Source organism: Anguilla rostrata, unplaced genomic scaffold (assembly GCF_018555375.3).
Source record: "Anguilla rostrata isolate EN2019 unplaced genomic scaffold, ASM1855537v3 scaf0967, whole genome shotgun sequence".
Lineage (NCBI taxonomy): Eukaryota > Metazoa > Chordata > Actinopteri > Anguilliformes > Anguillidae > Anguilla > Anguilla rostrata.
Genome location: NW_026986327.1, coordinates 1 through 18,049, shown reverse-complemented (window position 1 = coordinate 18,049; position 18,049 = coordinate 1). Strand labels below are relative to the sequence as shown.

The 18,049-nt window shown below is 50.1% G+C and overlaps 2 non-coding genes and 3 pseudogenes across 2 annotated transcripts; all 5 read left to right on the top strand.

The window, feature by feature from the left end:
• The first annotated feature begins 1,932 nt into the window (after positions 1-1,932).
• LOC135246908 (U2 spliceosomal RNA) lies at positions 1,933-2,102 on the top strand (annotated as a pseudogene).
• Positions 2,103-2,444: 342 nt separating this feature from the next.
• LOC135246912 (U5 spliceosomal RNA) lies at positions 2,445-2,561 on the top strand. Its single transcript, XR_010328019.1, has one exon. It is a non-coding gene; the product is annotated as a U5 spliceosomal RNA (small nuclear RNA).
• Positions 2,562-8,265: 5,704 nt separating this feature from the next.
• LOC135246910 (small nucleolar RNA U3) lies at positions 8,266-8,444 on the top strand (annotated as a pseudogene).
• A 4,709-nt stretch (positions 8,445-13,153) lies between these two features.
• On the top strand, positions 13,154-13,312 carry LOC135246918 (U2 spliceosomal RNA; annotated as a pseudogene).
• A 400-nt stretch (positions 13,313-13,712) lies between these two features.
• LOC135246911 (U5 spliceosomal RNA) lies at positions 13,713-13,829 on the top strand. The gene has a single exon (XR_010328018.1). It is a non-coding gene; the product is annotated as a U5 spliceosomal RNA (small nuclear RNA).
• Positions 13,830-18,049: the final 4,220 nt, after the last annotated feature.

Genomic DNA, 18,049 nt, shown 5'->3' with positions numbered 1-18,049 from the left:
CAAAGGTTGATGAATTTTGTTTTGGAGGGGGTTTCACACTGCAAAGCTTATTTAGACGATCTAGTTGTCTATTCGTCTGATTGGACGGAACATGTAACAACCCTCCGAACTGTGTTTGATCGCCTGAGTACAGCTTCTTTAACCCTTAATTTGGCAAAATGTGAATTCGAAAAGGCTACGGTCACATATCTAGGGAAACAAGTGGGTCAAGGAGAGGTGCGTCCCGTGGATGCGAAGGTCACTGCCATCAATGCGTTCCCAGTGCCCACCACTAAGCATGAACTTCATCGTTTTCTGGGCATGGCGGGGTACTACCGCAGTTTTTGTAAGAATTTTTCAACTGTGGTTTCCCCCCTTACAAGCTTGCTCAGTCCTTCTTGTGCCTTTGTCTGGTCCCCTGCGTGTCAACTGGCTTTCGAGAGCGTAAAGGCGCTCTTGTGTAGCGCTCCTGTGCTTGCTGCCCCAGACTTCTCGTTACCCTTTAAGATGGAGGTGGATGCGAGTGCCTCCGGTGCTGGAGCAGTGCTTCTGCAGGAAGATATGAATGGAATCGACCATCCCATATGCTACTTGTTCCGAAAGTTTAACAGGCATCAGGTAAACTATTCTACAATTGAACAGGAGACACTAGCATTGCTACTGGCGCTTCAATATTTTGAAGTATACGTCGGGTCTAGCTCTCTACCTGTTACTGTGTTTACCGACCATAATCCGTTGGTATTTTTGGCCCGCATGCGCAACAATAACCAGCGATTGATGAGGTGGTCCTTGTTGGTTCAAAACTACCATCTGAATATAAAGGACAAAAAGGGGTCAGAGAACGTATTGGCGGACGCCCTGTCACACACTTAATTTTAAATTGTATATATTGTAACTAGCATTACTAGGTGTTTTGATTTTATGGGTGGGAGTGTTACGTGCCAGGTTTGTTTTTTGTTTCTGTCGGTCTCATTATTCCGTGAGGTCTGCTACGGGTCACTCCCCCATTGGTGAAGAAGGAAGAGTGCGCCGTTTCCCCCCCCAATCCTCTTCTGCGGACCTGCTGGGCGGCCAATGAGGAACAGACCCACACCTATAAATACCTAACACTCAGTTACACCTCGGTGCGTCTTGGATTTGAATGTTCGTTCACTTCTGAAATACTCGTGTGACTTAGTGCTAATTTTTGACTTGTGTAAACGATCGAATTTCTGAAAAGACTTTGAGTTTGGATTTGCGTCTTTGGTTTGGTTGCTGGTTTTGTATATATATATATTGGGAGTGGGATTTAAGTAGGTGTTTGTTTTCTTCACTGTCACTGTTAGTTTCACTTGTGTATATATATAGATACGGGCGTGTACCACCCTTGTATGTTTTTGTTCAGTTTAGAATAGCCAGTGTAGTTAGTTAGGTTCGGAAGATTTTCGGGTTTCAGTTAGTTAGTTTCTTTTATTTCTAGAATTGTTAATAGCTTATATTTCTGTTTGTTATCTTCTTTTGTTTGGTACCGCCCAGTGTTTCCCCTCCCGTTTGTTCACTGTATAGATAATTGTGTAAATAAACTTTAATCTTTAATAATCAGTCATTTTGTTATTCCCCTGCACCCCTAGACCACAACGGGGACGTAACAGTAGGTAGCATCCTAGTCACCTCGAATGTTACGTTGCCGTGGTTATTTATTTATTTTATTTATCTCCCCCTTGTGTTTTTTTTTTTTTTGTGAATAGTTCCTTAAGTATATAAATTTGTTTTGTGTGTAATTTGGTTTGGGGTGTACTGGGTAATTGGTACGGTTTAATGGTGTACAGTATGAGAGGTATGTGTTGTATGTGTAGGGTGTGCAACATGTATGTAAGGCGAAAGTAGTAAGTGGGCAATGTGGATGGGGTATGGATGCTATGTGTATGTGTCATGAGTATGTTGATGTAATGTGGAACGTGTGTATTTATGTGAAGTGCTTTAATTTAAAAAAAATTAAAAAAAATCTGTTCTTATCAGTTTAATATCTGATACGTCCCCACATATTAAACGGATTTTTGAGACGGAGTCGGAGAAGGAGCTTGCTCCGTCCGCTCCACGCATCGACCCGGTATTGCAGTACGTCCGGGAACGGTGCGCCTCTATTTTCGGGTGCAAAGGAAATGCTTCTGCTTCTGCTTCTGCTTCTGCTTCTGCGTGGAGTAGACAAGCAACTGAGTCCTTGTGGGGTTTTTTTTTTATTTTTTTTTTAATTAAATAAAAGAAATAGTTTTATCGTGTGTGTGTGTGTGTTGTTCTTTCTTTTTTTCTTTCTTTCTTTCTTTCTATCATTCTCCGTCAGCTAGCTCGGTGAGTGAAGTTGGTTAAGTAAGTCAGCTAGCAAGCCGGTTCTGCGGATAACGCGCGGGGGCGCCGGCGGACAACTCCGGGCCTGCGGCTCCGGGCCGGGAGGGCCTACGGCGGCTGGTGACGGCGAGAGGCCACGTGTGCTCGGGTTTCTCTTCATCACGCACAAATCTTTCGCCTTTTACTAAAGATTTCCGTGGAGAGGAACACTCCTGAGTTTGTGCTATTTTTGGATGCTCCGTCCGCCGGACGGGGCGACTTTTCTGTTCTTAAGAGAGCTTGTTGGTGACTTGTTGCCATGTGTCCCTGGTTTGTGACTTGTCAGGTACATGTGTTACAGGGTATGGACTGTCTCCTTGCTTGCTTAGCTAGGAAATTGCATAGCTGTTCTGCGAGTGCTCGTGCAATTAAACAGCGATAAGAGCCTTTAGCACGTAGGTAGCTACCGTGGCAGGGGACGTGGGGCTTTGTGGGTGGAGCTGAGGTGACGGCCAGAGGTCTCGGGGGAAGCGTCGAGGGGGCCCCGGACCAATGGCGAGCGGGGACTGGGTCCGGCCGGACCCCGCGATCGGATTCCCGGCCCCCTGGGCGGCGGCGGCCAGCTGTGGCCAATTTTCAGGCCATCGCTTCTCGGCCTTTTGGCTAAGATCAAGATTGCGGGAAGGCGATGGCTGCGAAAGAGAGTGGATTGCCGGCCTATCGGGCGCGGTTGAAGAATACGGTACGTTTTGAAGTGGAAGATGGAGCGGATCGGAGGAAGAATTTCAATCTAGAGTTTTTTGTTACGGAGATTCTGAAAGGTCTACTGAAGGTAGAATCTGATTCAATTTATTGTTTGCAAGATTTTTCAGGTAGGGGATTTTTTGATCTTACCTTTTACTCGGAGGCTGCCTGTTTTAATTTGTATAAGCGATATGTGGAGTGTAAGGGTTCAGAGTTGTTGCACAGTATTAGCGAGGAACTGCTATACTCTAAAGCTTTAAGACCTCTAACCATTCACCTGTATAATCCTTTTGTTAGAGATCACGATGTTGTTTTATTTTTGAAGAAATACTGTCAGGATATACGGGATGAGGTGAAGGTTAAAGATAGATTTGGACATTGGAACGGCAAACGCCGGTATATGGTGCGGTTTAAATCGGATCCGTTGAGTGTGGGCGGATACTACCACCCGCCTGCAACATTTTCTATTGGCCCAGATAGAGGATATTTAGTGTATCCAGGGCAGCCAATGTATTGCCGCAGGTGTGGCTCGTTTGGCCACGTGAAGGCTGTTTGCGTGGGAATAAGGTGCCGACATTGTTTGTCCGGGGACCATGAAACAAAGGATTGTGTTGCACCAAAGACTTGTACGTTGTGCGGAAGCACAGAACATTTGTTTCGCGGATGCCCTGTGAGACAAAAATCCTATGCGGGCCTCGTGCAAGAAGCCTTGGCAGATTTGGGAGGTCATTTGGGGCCTCCAGGGGGAGCAGTGCTGGCTGGTCGGGCTGAGGTGGCATCCACTTCGGATGGAGTGCCTCCTGCTGGTCAGCTACAGGCAGGTGCAGAGCTTGGAGCTGATCCGGGACCTGCTGAGACGCCGGGGCAGGAGGCAGTGCACGAGCCCACTTCTGGATCAGGTTCGGTCCAAGGGGCGGGCATTACTCCGGTAGAGGACAGTGCTGCTGGTTTAGCGGTGGGTCCAGTCAAGGAGGTGGGCACGGTACTGACTTTGACAGAGGCCTCGCCTTCATCCCAGGTTCCAGCTCCAGCTTCTTCTCTGGTCCCGGTTGCTGAAGAGCTGTTGCTGTGGGGGCTGTCTCTGATCCGGCTTCTGTTCCGGGTTCTGTGGTGGCTGCTGATGCTGGGGTTAGCCCTGCTTCAGTGCCAAGTCATAACAGGACTGGTGCGAGGGGGTATGTCCGCATGTTTGGACCTGGGGCATCTAGGGATCCATGATCCAGGCTTTCAGCCTCAAGTGAGTTTGCTTCTCCAGAGCTGTTGTCTTCATGACTGAGCAAGTCCCACAGGGGAAAGTGACTGCATCAGAAGAGGGAGCGCCACTACTGACCACAGCGGATCTGCAGAGGCCAGTTTCATGGGGAGATAGCCCCTTTTCGGAGGAGGGGGCTGGGGCAGAATGGGCTATGGTTGGTGTTCGGAAGCGGGCAGCATCAGGGGGTGACGTTCGTCAAAGGGAGGCTAAGGCGCAGCCACAAATTGTGGTGGGAAATCGCTATGCGGCTTTGGCCAGGGCTTCAGAGCGGGATGAGCTTGGGGTGGGGGGAAAAATGGAAATGGAGTTTGGTTCCCCCTCAGGCTTGTTAGAAGGGTGGGATGTAGAGGGCTTAGTGGAGGCAATGGGGATGTCTCCAGAGGTGGGGAGCACGCAGGATGAAGGGAAGGATGGGGGAGTTTGAATTTTGGACGTGGTAGTTTTCCTTTTAGATTAAATGGATTTGTCTTTTATTACAGTTAATATACGGGGGCTGAGGGACCCCATGAAAAGGGCAGCAGCGTTTGCATCTTTAGCAAGGATGCAGGGGGAGGTCTTCCTTCTGCAGGAGGTCCATCTGAAGGATGAGGAAGATGTTGCAGCTTTTTATAGGGAGTGGGTGTGGGGGCCTTCTTGTTGGTCGGTGGGCAATGTACATGCTGATGGGGTGGGAATATTGTTCAAAGGTCATTCTTTTGTTATTGAGGAAGTGGTAGAGGTGGTAGCAGGCAGAGTGATTTTTGTTGATTACAGTAATGGTTCTGATAAATTCAGAATCATCAATGTCTATGCTCATGCGTACAGCGGGAGACGGCTAGAATTATTTCGCGAACTGTCAGGTTGCCTGTCCACTGCCCGGACTGTCATCTCGGGGGGAGATTTTAATGTCTCGCTTGACGGTGTAGGTGTCTCAGGGGCAAGGGAAACAGACTATTCGGGGAAAGCACTGGCAAATTTAGTGGGAGATTTTTCCCTCATAGATGTGTATCGTGCGGTTTACTCAAATAGCGTAGGGCATACGTGGAGAAATTCACGAGGGGTGGCTAGTCGCTTGGACTACTTTTTTGTTGGGAGGGAGCAGAAAGGGTTAAAGTGCGGGCTTCTTCCCCTGTGGATGTCTGACCACGATGCGGTTCAGATGTCCTTTAGGGTAAAAGGTCACAGTTGGGGGCCAGGGTTTTGGCAAATTAATGTTTCTCTGTTAAATTCCGGTAATATTAAGACAAAGTTTTCTGCCTTTTATCAATCGGTTCGGGCCTTGCGGTCTCTTTACCCCTCTGTGGTGGAGTGGTGGGAGGCAGCAAAGGTCCGCTTCCGAGAGTTCTTTAGGAGGCATAGCATTTCTGTGCGGAGGAGGGAACGGGAGGAGGTGGGAAAGTGGATTAAATGTCTTACATATTTGCACGCGCAGCTAAATGCGGGGGTGACAGTGGAGTGGGCCATGTATGAGGGGGGTAAAGAGTAGGATAAGAAGGCTTTTGGAGGGGAGAGCTCGGTCCCTGGCCTTTCAGGCAAGGGTCAGGGAGGTGGAGGAGGGAGAAAAGCCTACAGCCTTTTTCTTTCAAGCTGTTAAGGCGAGGCGTAATGCCTCCTTCATGCATGGTCTGGTGGGCACTGGAGGCCTTGTCACAGAGACACAGGCAATGTTGGACACAGCGAAAGACTTCTTTTCAGACCTTTTCTGTCGGCATGAGTGCGATCCGGAGGTTGAGGCAGCCCTTCTGGACTGCGTAGGGAATAGACTGGGGGAGGAGGGGTTTCAGTCTTTGGAAGTACCCTTGATGATGGGGGAAGTAACGGAGGCTGTGAGATCAATGAGGGACGGACGGACACCAGGCCATGATGGGCTTCCCAAAGAATTTTACGTCACTTTTTGGGAATTACTGGGGCCTGAATTATTAGAAGTCTATAAGACCATCTTGGAGAGAGGGTTATTAGCTGACTCCGTGAGGAAAGGGATAGTAGCACTTCTATTTAAATCAGGGAATCGGGCAGAGCTAAAGAATTGGCGGCCCCTAACCTTGCTCACGACAGATTATAAGATCTTGGCAAAGGTTGCAACCCTCCGCCTAAAGGGAGTAATGAGCAGGTTAGTGAGCCAAGATCAGACGTGCAGGGTCCCAGGGCGTTCATGTACGTGGAACCTGTTGCTAATGAGGGACGTCCTGGATTGGGTGGAGGACAGGAGTTTACCTATAGCGGTGGTTAGTATCAACCAAGAAAAAGCTTTTGACGGAGTTCAGCACAGGTTTCTATTTAGGGTACTGAAGCGTCTTGGGATTGGACCTCTCTTTCTTAGTTGGCTGCACACACTGTATAGACAGGTCTATAGCAGTGTGCGGATTAATGGCTTCTTGGGTGAGGCAGTGGAGCAGGTTGGTGGGGTGAGGCAGCGGTGCCCTCTTTCGCCACTGCTTTACGTCCTGTTCATGGAGCCATTCTCAGAGCTAGTGAGGGGTGACCCTGCGATAGATGGGCTGCCTATCCCCGATGCGGCAGGTGAGCAGCTGAAAATTCTCCAGTACGCCGATGACACTATTTTCGTGACTTCCATTAGATCACTGAGGCATATTAGAGAGGTCACTGAGATGTTTGCTTCGGGCACGGGATCAAAGGTGAACATGGAGAAGTCATCGGTTCTCTTTTGTAGCCGATGGACGGAAGAAGTTGGGGATTGTGGAGCCTTTGGCCAGTGTGAAGGGGGACTGAAGGTTCTGGTTATCCGGTTTTTTCCACGGGACAGTGCAGGGCAGAATTGGGAGGCTAGATTGGGAGTGCTGCGGACATGTCTGGGATTGTGGTCTCAGCGACAGTTATCGCTATCAGGGAGAGTGGTAGTAGTGAAGTCGGTGGTGTTACCGCTCCTGCTCCACCTTGCATATGTGTTCCCGGTCCCGGCTAGGGTGAAGCTTGCGATAACAAGGGCAGTTTTTCAATTCCTGTGGGCTGACAAGTACGAATACGTCAGTAGGGAGATCATGTATTTGCCGCTGAGGAACGGAGGACTGGATGTCCCAAGAATCCCCCTAAAACTAGAGGTGTTGTATGCAAGTTTTGCTTGTAGGATTTTGTTAGGGAACGCACCGCATAAATGTTTTTATTTTGTTAGACTGTACCTGGCAAACATTTTGCGTAAATTAGTGCCTTTGACCCATACGGCTCCGCGTGCAGAGGAACTGTCTCCGGGTTACAAGGCAGTGGTGAGTACCTTGCGGAGAGATGCGTCAGCTTTGACAAAGGAAACTCTAGTGCAACATTGGGTCTGGTATGCCATCTTGGCAGCTGGACAAGGTACTCATGTGGCTGGCGTTCCCCTAGGAGTGGATTGGGAAAGACTGAGTGATGGTACTGCTCCGGGAGCAGTTAAAGATCTCCACTGGCGCTGTGCCTGGGGATGGCTGCCGGTGCTTGAAGTGCTTCATAGGCATGGCTGTTCGCAGAGCCCCCTGTGTCCAGGGGGTGTGGGGAGATAGAAACAGTTCTGCACGCGCTGTGGGAATGTACTTTTGCTGCTGAGTATTGGGAACTTGTACAGGACATGATACATGGGGCAGGGCTGACAATCGCCTTGTCAAAGCAGATGGTTATGGTGGGGAAAGGGGTTTGGGCCTTGGAAAGATCTGCTTTATTGTGGGACATATTAGGGTATGGTAAAGTGGTACTTTGGGAGGATAGGATGGCGGTGGTGGGCAAGCGAGTCAGAATTCTGACATCCTCTCAGCTATTTTATAGGTTTCGGGGGAAGGTAGCTGATAGGGTGAGGATGGAAGGGGAAGTCAGGGGGTGGGATTGGGTGCAGAGCAAATGGGGGAACCTAGGTCGGGCCTTTTCCTCATTGCAATAAAATGTTAAGTTTGTTTGTTTTCCATTTTATTGTTATTTTGTGTTGGTTCGGTAAAGGCTAATATGAAGTACTTCATTAGGACTTCATTCCCTGGAGTTGGGTATAAATAAGATTGGTAATCAGGGCATATGAATGGGTTTTGGCTACTCTGTGCAATGGTCAATGTTAAATGTAACATGTAAATGTTGATGATTCACTATGAAGAGTTCTGGCTTTTCCCTCTGAGCGTGAAGCAGGCTGAGAATCAGAGTTTTACATCTTGAACTTTGGTTTTGGGGATCGTTCAAACATGGAGGGAGTATATCTGAGCTGAGTGAATAAAAGAAAAAAAAAATCTGTTCTTATCAAGAGAATTTCACTTTAGAAAGCGATCAAGGAGAAGAAGGAGGAAACCGGAAACCATAGCGGATCCCGTGCCGGCAACTTTGGGAAGTGGAGTGCAACGAAGAAATACACTCCGGATTTGCGTGGATATCCCCTATAGGGAGAAAGTGGATCTGCGTTTTGTCATCATTCGGTTGTTTCGCGAGTTGTTCGCAAGGTGGAGGTAGGAAGAATGTTTTGCATTTAAGATTTCCAGAAAAGAGGCCTTTTTGATGTCACTTTGGATAGTGAGAATTTATGTTTAGAAGTTTTTGAACGTTTTAAAACAATTAGAGCTCATCAGGCTTTGCAAGGGATTACTTTGGAGCCTTTGTTTTCCAATGATGTTAGAATGGTGACTCTCCTCATGTACAACCCGTTTGTTCCAGCGAGGGATATTGAGCTTTTTTTGGGCTGTTATTGTACTGTGCTGAGGCCAGAAGTGAAAATCAAAAATAGTTTTGGGGTCTGGAGTGGGAAGAGACAATTTTTGGTGAGGCTGCGAAGAGATCAGGATGCTTTTGGGGGGGTGCGGCACCTGCCAGCTGTTTTTTCAATTGGGCCTGACCAGGGCTATCTGACATATGCTGGGTTACCAACGTATTGTCGCAAATGTTTAAAGTATGGGCATATGGCAAGCGATTGCAAGTCCTTTGTTTGCTCGGCTTGTGGAGGAGAGGGCCATGCAGCCAGGGATTGCCCCAGGGGGCGTGTGTGTGACCTGTGCGGCAGTCGGGAGCACCTGTTACGGGACTGCCCGAATCGGCGGCGCACATATGCAGAGGCGGCAAGGTCGGAGTCGGCGCCCTCGGGTGGTGAGGAGAGAGTGGAACGGGTGGTCTCAGGAACGCAAGGCACGGAGCTGGACCAGGGGCAGAAGGGTGCACAATTGGCACCTGAGGCGCCTTCTACAGCAGCAAAGGTGGAGAAGCAGGGGGACGGAACCAGGAGGCGGAGGAGACGGGTGAGAGGGTGAAGGAGGTTGCGGTTGTGACGCCCCCTACTGCAGAAGCTGTGGGGGAGGAAGAAGTGGTGGCAGATGGAGCAGGCATATTTTCCTTTGAGTCAATGGAGATGGATAAGGAAGCAGGTCTCAAGCGGGGCCTGGTGGTGGACTGGGCAGAGGAGGTGGAGGAGGCACATCCGTTGGTTGCTATGGAGGGGAGCAGGGAAGAAGGTAAGGCAAAAAAGGTGAGGCTGGCCGTGCTGGCATCGGACTTTGTCTCAGACTCAGAGGGGTCAGTGGGGATCGGGAGCGCGGACAGTCTGGAATGGGACCTCCTTTCACCAATGTCCACATCTGCGTACGATGAAGGCATGGTGGCTCCGGGGTCTCAAAATGAGGTTCCTTTCCTGTTTATGGATGAGGTGAGGAGAGTGGGAGAATGAAGGGGTGCATGAGCAGGGGTGATGGTAGGGTTAAGGAATGTGGAAGGGAGGGTACGTACAGGGACTGTAGAAATGGTTAGGGTTGCCACTGAATTTTATAGGGACCTGTTTGAGGAGAGGAGGGTGGATGGGAGGGCAGGGGAGAGGTTTATAGGGTTGGTAGAGGAAAAGGTGCCAGAGGGGGTGAAAGCAACATTAGAGATGCCTTTTAGTTTAGAGGAGCTTAAACAGGCGCTGGGGGGAATGAAGAATGGGAAGGTACCAGGCAAAGACGGCCTTCCGAAGGAATTTTATGCTAAGTTCTGGGAGCTAGTGGGGCCCGATTTTTTAGATGTGGTGAGGGAAATTTTTGATAAGGGGGAGCTAACACCTTCAATGCGGGAGGGAGTTGTCTCTCTCTTACACAAGAAGGGGGATGCGTTGGACCTGAGAAACTGGAGGCCAATAACACTGCTAGGGGTGGACTACAAGGTAATCGCGAGGGCACTGGCAGGGAGGTTGAGGCTGGCTATGCCGTTTTTGGTGGGGGAGGACCAAACATGTGGGGTGGAGGGACGCTCAGCAACGTGGAACTTGCAATTGACGAGGGATGTGCTGTGTTGGGTGGAGGAGCGGGGTCTTCCTCTAATGTTAGTCAGCGTAGATATGGAGAAGGCCTTTGATAGGGTACAGCACAATTTTTTGTTTCGGGTGTTAGCACGGTTTGGTTTTGGTGCAGGGTTTTTACGGTGGTTGGAACTCATGTACAGGGGGGTGGGCAGTCGGGTGGGGGTAAATGGACATTTTGGGGAGATGGTGTGGCAGAGGGGAGGGGTAAGGCAGGGGTGTCCTTTGTCGCCTCTCCTTTTTGTTTTGTATGTGGAACCAATGGCAGAGGCGATCAGAAGGAGCAGGGAGATCAGGGGTGTGCCGATTCCTGGGGCAGGAGGGGCTGTGCTTAAGATCGCGCAGTACGCTGACGATGCAACTCTGTTCATGGAAGATGATCAGAGTGTTAGTCGGGCGATGGAGGTGATAGGGGAATTTGCAAGGGGGGCAGGAGCCTCTGTGAATGTAGGCAAGTCATGGTTAAAGTATTTTGGGGCGTGGAAAGGTAGGGTGGAGGGATTGAGCGGTTTACAGGTCTGTGAAGGGCCGATCAAAATTTTAAGAGTAGAGTTTGGAGAGGAATTGGGAGAAGCGCCTAGCTCGGGTGAAGACCAAATTGGGCTTGTGGGCGGTTAGGCGCTTGACCATCAGCGGAAAGGTGCTGGTGGTAAAAGAAGACATTTTGCCGGTACTGGTGTACTTGGGTTATGTGTTTTGTTACGTCCCCATTGTGGTCTAGGGGTACAGGGGAGTAAAAAAATGAATGATCATTAAAGATTAAATTTTATTTACACAATTAATTATCTATACAATGAACAAACAGGAGGGGAAACACTGGGCGGTACCAAACAAAAGAAGATAACCAAAACAGAAATGTATAAGCTATTAACAATTCTAGAAATGAAAGAAACTAACTAACTGAAACCCGAAAATCTTCCGAACCTAACTAACTACACTGGCTATTCTAAACTGAACAAAAACATACAAGGGTGGTACACGCCCGTATCTATATATACATATACACAAGTGAAACTAACAGTGAAAGTTAAGAAAACAAACACCTACCTAAATCCCACTCCTTATATATATATATACACAAGTGAAACTAACAGTGACAGTTAAGAAAACAAACACCTACTTAAATCCCACTCCTAACCCAACACAAAACCAGCAACCAAACCAGAGACGCAAACCCAAACTCGAAGTCTTTTCAGAAACTACGATCGATACAGAGAAGTCAAAATAGCACGAAGTCACAATAGTAATACAGGAGGCAACTAACATTCAAATCCAAGTCACTGGGGTGTAACTGACAATATTCGCTATATATATAGGTGTGGGTCTGTTCCTCATTGGCCGCCAGGCAGGTCCGCAGCAGAGGATTGGGGGGGAAACAACGCACTCTTCCCTCTTCTTCACCAATTGCGGAGTGACCCGTAGCAGACTTCACGGAATAATGAAAAGAAAAGAAAAAAAAGAAAAAAACAAACCTGGCACGTAACAGTTTCCATTGCCGGTGCGGCTCAGGAGAGAGCTGACAAGGGCAGTTTATAAGTTTATATGGGGGGGCTACGAATATGTGAGGAGGGATATTATGTACATGATGATAGAGGATGGGGGGAGGGATGTGCCTAATCTCCCATTAAAGTTAGATGTGTTGTTTTTCTGCAACCTGTGTGTGGCTTTAACAAGGCAAAGGACTCACAAATTTCAGTATTTCATTCGGTTTTGGTTTTCGGGGTACGTGCGATTTCTGGTGGGGTGGGATAATAGGGTGCCGAGGGGGGAGGAGGCCCCTGCCCATTATGTGCAGGTGGGACGATGGGCAAGGAGACATGTAGAATGCAGGGATAAGGAAATGGTACTGCAGCATAGAAGGCTATACAAGGCTTTAAGAGGAAAGCTGCAGCCGGTTGGAGGAACAGGGGTCGGGGTGGGGAGAGAAGTCTGGGCTACTGTGCAGCCAAAAATGATAGGCAACAGGTTAAAGGACTTAAACTGGCTTGTTGCCTATGGTAGACTGCCAGTCAGAGATGTGCTATACAGACACGGACTAACAAGAAACCGGTGTTGTTCGAGGGTGGGTTGTGGGGAGGAAGAGGAAACTGTGCAGCATGTGTTCTGGAATTGTAAATTTGCACAGGAAGTCTGGGGTTTAATGGGGAGGATGTATAGTGATTTGGGGGATTTAAGTTGGGAAAGGGTGTGTTATGGGGAGGGACTGTGGAGGAAGAAGGGAAGAGAGAAACTTTTGGTTCTTCTATTGATCAGTTTGGTGAAGCAGAAGTTGTGGGGGGTGCGGGGAGAGAGGGGGGTGGTGAAGCAAGGGTGGACGGTGAGGGGGGTGAGGGAGATGGTGAAAGCGGATATACAGTGGCGTTTTCAGTAGGAGGTGCTGCAGTGGGGTTTTCATGCAGCATGGGAATGGTGGAAACCAGTGATGTGATTGTGTAGATTTTGTGTTGTCATGGTTGTGCCCTGTTCTGTTTCAAAATGGAAGCGATGGACTTTGGGACATTGGGACTTGTGAGCGGGAAGGGGCGGAAATGGAGGGTTTTGGCACTATGGGGTTTGTTTGGAAGGGAAAGAGGAAAAGGTGAGTTTGTGCACATACATATAATCTAAACAATGGGGGAAAAGGGGGGTTTTGAGTAAGTATTGAGTGCAGTATTGGTGTGTGAATAAAAATTTTTTTTTTTTTTTTTAAATCTGTTCTTATCAGTTTAATATCTGATACACTACATATTAAACGGATTTTTGAGACTGGGAGTCGGAGAAGGAGCTTGCTCCCTTCGCTCCACGCATCGACCCGGTATTGCAGTACGTCCGGGAACGGTGCGCCTCTATTTTTGGGTGCAAAGGAAGGGCGAATGCTGCTGCTGCTGCTGCTTTTTTCTTCTTCTTCTTCATGGAGTAGACAAGCAACTGAGTCCTTGTGGGGTTTTTTTTTTTTTTTTTTTTTTTTAAATAAAAGAAATAGTATTATCGTGTGTCTTTCTTTCGTTCTTTCTATCTTTCTTACTTTCTATCATTCTTTGTCAGCTAGCTGGGTGAGTGAAGTTGGTTAAGTAAGTCAGCTAGCGAGCCGGTTTGCAGCGGTCCGTGGCTCGCTTGCGCCCTCTGCCAGTCGGGCGGTTATAGCGTCTCCTCTCCCTCTTCCGCGGATAACGCGCGGGGGGACAACTCCGGGCCTGCGGCTCCGGGCCGGGAGGGCCTACGGCGGCTGGTGATGGCGAGAGGCCACGTGTGCTCGGGTTTCTCTTCATCACGCACAAATCTTTCGCCTTTTACTAAAGATTTCCGTGGAGAGGAACACTCCTGAGTTTGTGCTATTTTTGGATGCTCCGTCCGCCGGACGGGGCGACTTTTCTGTTCTTAAGAGAGCTTGTTGATGACTTGTTGCCATGTGTCCCTGGTTTGTGACTTGTCAGGTACATGTGTTCTAGAGTGTGGACTGTCTCCTTGCTTGCTTAGCTAGGTAATTACACTGTTCTGCGAGTGCTCGTGCAATTAAACAGCGATAAGAGCCTTCAGCATGTAGGTAGCTACCGTGGCAGGGGACGTGGGGCTTTGTGGGTGGAGCTGAGGTGACGGCCAGAGGTCCCGGGGGAAGCGTTGAGGGGGCCCCAGACCAATGTCGAGCGGGGACTGGGTCCGGCCGGACCCCGCGATCGGATTCCCGGCCCCCTGGGCGGTGGCGGCCAGCTGTGGCCAATTTTCAGGCCATCGCTTCTCGGCCTTTTGGCTGGGATTTGGATGGTGCGTTACCTGAAGACTGCGATCTACAATGGCTCAGAAGGGGACGCTGTTTCAGCCAGCTGGAGCTGGGCTGCGGAATACAATCCGATTCACCTGGACTGCTGAAAGAGGCAAGATGATGGAACGAGGAGAGTTTACCAAGGGGGTGCTGATTGACATTTTGAAGGTGGATCCTGGAGCTGTTTTCTGCTTGCAACAGAATATGGCGGCCAGGGCTTTCGACCTCACCTTCATTTCGGCGGCAGCTTTTGATGAAACGTACAGGAGGTGCTTGGAAAAACAGATGGAAGAGCCACTGGTGCTGTTCGCTGTGTCCTCGCTGGAAAGGAGGAACTACAAGATCATCACAATCCATACTTACAATTCCTACGTTGGGGATGAGAAGCTCGGCTTCTTCCTCTCAAGGTACGGGCAAGTGTTGGTGGGAGCGAGATGGCTGAGGGATGGATTCGGGATCTGGAACGGAAAGCGCCAGTTCCGGGTTTTCTTGAAGGAGGATCCAGGGGGCCATGATGGGCTTCTGCATCCGTCGGCTTATTTCACCATAGGGGCTGACCGTGGATATCTTTATTACTCAGGCCAGCCTCTTTTCTGCAGGCAGTGCAGGCGGTTTGGGCATGTGGCGGAGAATTGCTCACAGATAGAATTCAGGAACTGTGGGAAGAGCGGGCACACTGTCATGGCCTGCCCAGACCCGAAGAGATGTCATGGCTGTGGAGCGGAGGGGCACCTTTTCAACGGCTGCCCGGGGACGACGTCGACGAGGACGTACGCAAGTGCGGCTGCGGGGAGGGGCCGTCCTGGCGATGCTCACAAACACCCTGACCGTCAGGAAGTGGGCCCTGGGCAGCAGAGAGTGGAGCAGGGGGACGAAGAGAATGCGGGAGCGGCTGTGGAAGTGGTTCCTCCAGTAACAAAGGGGGCACCTGTGGGGGGGGAGAAAGGCGGAGCAAGCTGGTGGCGCTGAGGGGGTGGGGGTGGGCGAGGAGGAGATGGAGGGTGTCATGGGCCAGTCAGCCAGGAGGCAGCGGGTGCAGAAAAGCAAGGGGTCTGAGGAGAGCCCCGCTGAGGGAGAGGCGGACGGTAAGGTGGCGAAGGGGAAGCGTCGGCGGAAGGCCCTGAGGAAGGCGGAGGAACCGCAGGTGTCACCTGCGGTGTCGGGGCCTTTTTCAGGACTTCCACTTTCAGGGACTGTGGCCCTGAAGAACTGCTTCTCCCCACTGAGGTGGGGGGACAGTGAGGAGACGGGACGTTCCAGAACTGCGGCTGGTGAGGAAGGGGGAGGGCTTAGCTAGGGGGGAGGGTGGGGAGGAGGGAGTGAGTGGAGCATGCAGCGGGGGAGAGGTAGCGTTGCTACTTTCTCCAGTCAGCGACAAGCATAGCTATACCCCTCCTACATCTCCGAACGCCTCTGCCTGTGTGTCTTTGGACGAGGCGGAGGTTGGTGCCGGGGTAGGGAAGGAGGAGGCTGGGGCTCTGCCCTCAGAAGTCAGACCGTGATTTTAATTTGGGGGGCTTTCTTTTTTCGTTTCATTAAATGACAAAGGCTGATAATTACTTAACGGCACTTACTGTAAATGTGAGGGGGTTACAGGACAGTAACAAAAGAAGAGCCGTATTTATGTATTTAGCCACAGTTCATTTCGACGTGTGTTTTGTTCAAGAGGCCTATTTAAGGGACAGGGAAGACTCTGAAAGGTTTTCAGGGGAGTGGACAAAGGGGAATTCTAGATGGGGAGTGGGGGGGTGCATTCCTCGGGGGTAGGGATTTTGTTTAAAGGGTGGGATTTTTGTATTGGGGAGGTTTTTTCAGTAGTGCAAGGGAGGGTATTAGCAGTGGATGCAGACTGGAAAGGACTGCAGCTCAGGCTGCTATGTGTTCTTCTAGACCTCTCCGCTGCATTTGACACTGTGGACCACTCTACCCTCCTGTCCTCCCTGGCAGCAACAGGGATCCGCGGCACAGTCCTTGACTGGATTGAGTCCTACCTCTCTGACCGTTCCTTCCAGGTTGCCTGGGCGGGTAAGGTATCACCACCCCGTCCCCTCACCACCGGAGTTCCCCAGGGCTCAGTCCTTGGTCCCCTTCTCTTCTCCATGTACACCAGATCCCTTGGCCCTGTAATATCTGCCCATGGCTTGTCCTATCACTCCTATGCCGACGACACGCAACTCTTTCTCTCCTTCTCCCCATCGGACACACAGGTCCCTGCCCGCATCTCCGCTTGCCTGAGGGACATACAGAGCTGGATGGACAATCACCACCTGAAGCTCAACCCGGGAAAGACGGAGCTAATCTTTATTCCTGCTCTATCCTCTCCCCTCCTCGACTTTTCCATTTCCTTAGGGGACACCGTAGTGACATCACCCTGCGCCAAGAATCTCGGAGTGATGATGGACAACATGCTGTCCCTCTCCAACAACATTGCAGCAGTAACCCGGGCATGCAGATTTTTCCTATACAACATCCGCAGAATCCGCCCCTTTCTCACCACCTACTCAACCCAGCTCCTGGTCCAAGCAATGATTCTATCCCGCCTGGACTACTGCAACTCTCTTCTGGCTGGACTACCGGCATCTGCCACCAGACCCCTGCAGCTCATTCAGAATGCTGCGGCTCGTCTGGTCTTCAACCTCCCCAGACACTCCACGTAACTCCCTGCTCACTACCCTCCACTGGCTGCCTGTTACAGCTCGCATCAAATTTAAAACATTGGTCCTAGCATACCAGGCAGTCAAGGGATCAGCCCAGCATACCTTCACAAGATATTCAAACCCTACATGCCAGCCAGATCCCTCCGTTCTGCTACCTCAGGACGCCTAGCACCTCCCCCTCTTCGCACCTGCACTTCCAGAACACGTCTCCTGTCTGTTCTGGCCCCACGATGGTGGAATGACCTCCCTGTGGAGGTCAGAACAGCTGAGACTGTGACCCATTTCAAACGACGACTGAAGACCCACCTCTTCAGGCTGCACCTCTCCCATCCCTCCCTTCCCCCCTGTAAATGACTAAACTTAGGGTTGTAACTAGGCAGCTGTTTCATAAGTGACTTAGGCGCATCAACTGTCTTAACGACTACTTGTATTTTTATTTATTTTTATTTTTATTTTTCCATAGATTGCGTTGTTGCCGTTCTCGTTTTTAGTGTTAATCAGTTTAACCATCAGGGTCCAAGTTGAACTATGCGGTTGTTCCCTGTACTTGGACCGGTACTTCTCTCTAGGGGTTTCGTCATACTTGTTCCTGGTTATGGTTATACACTTTGTTGTACGTCGCTCTGGATAAGAGCGTCTGCCAAATGCCTGTAATGTAATGTAATGTAATGTGTATGCACCGGCAGAGCCGGGGGGGAGGAGGGAGGTGTTTGGGGACATGGAGGCCGTCTGCCTCACAAATAGGGTCCTGGTGGTGGGTGGGGATTTCAACGTTTCTTTTGAGGGCACGGGGGATTTTAGTTTGGGGCACCTGTGTAAGATGGTGAACAATTTTTCGTTGCAGGACACTTTTAAAAAAGCCAATCCGGGGGGGGGAGGGGCAACCTGGGGGAACTCAAGGGGAGCGACCAGCAGGATTGATTTTATATTCGCTCCACAGAACGTAGTGGTGGCAGCTTCGGAGATCTCCCCAGTGTGGTTTTCTGACCATCACTGGGTGAGAAGTAAGCTGGGGATGGGAGTGCTGGCTTTCGGAAGGGGTTTCTGGAAGCTGAATGTGAGTGTGTTGAGGGAGAAGAATTTTGTGGAGGGATATAGGGAGGCCTATGGGGGATGGAGGGATATGAGGCAGATGTTTGGGTCTGGGCGGGACTGGTGGGAATGGGTCA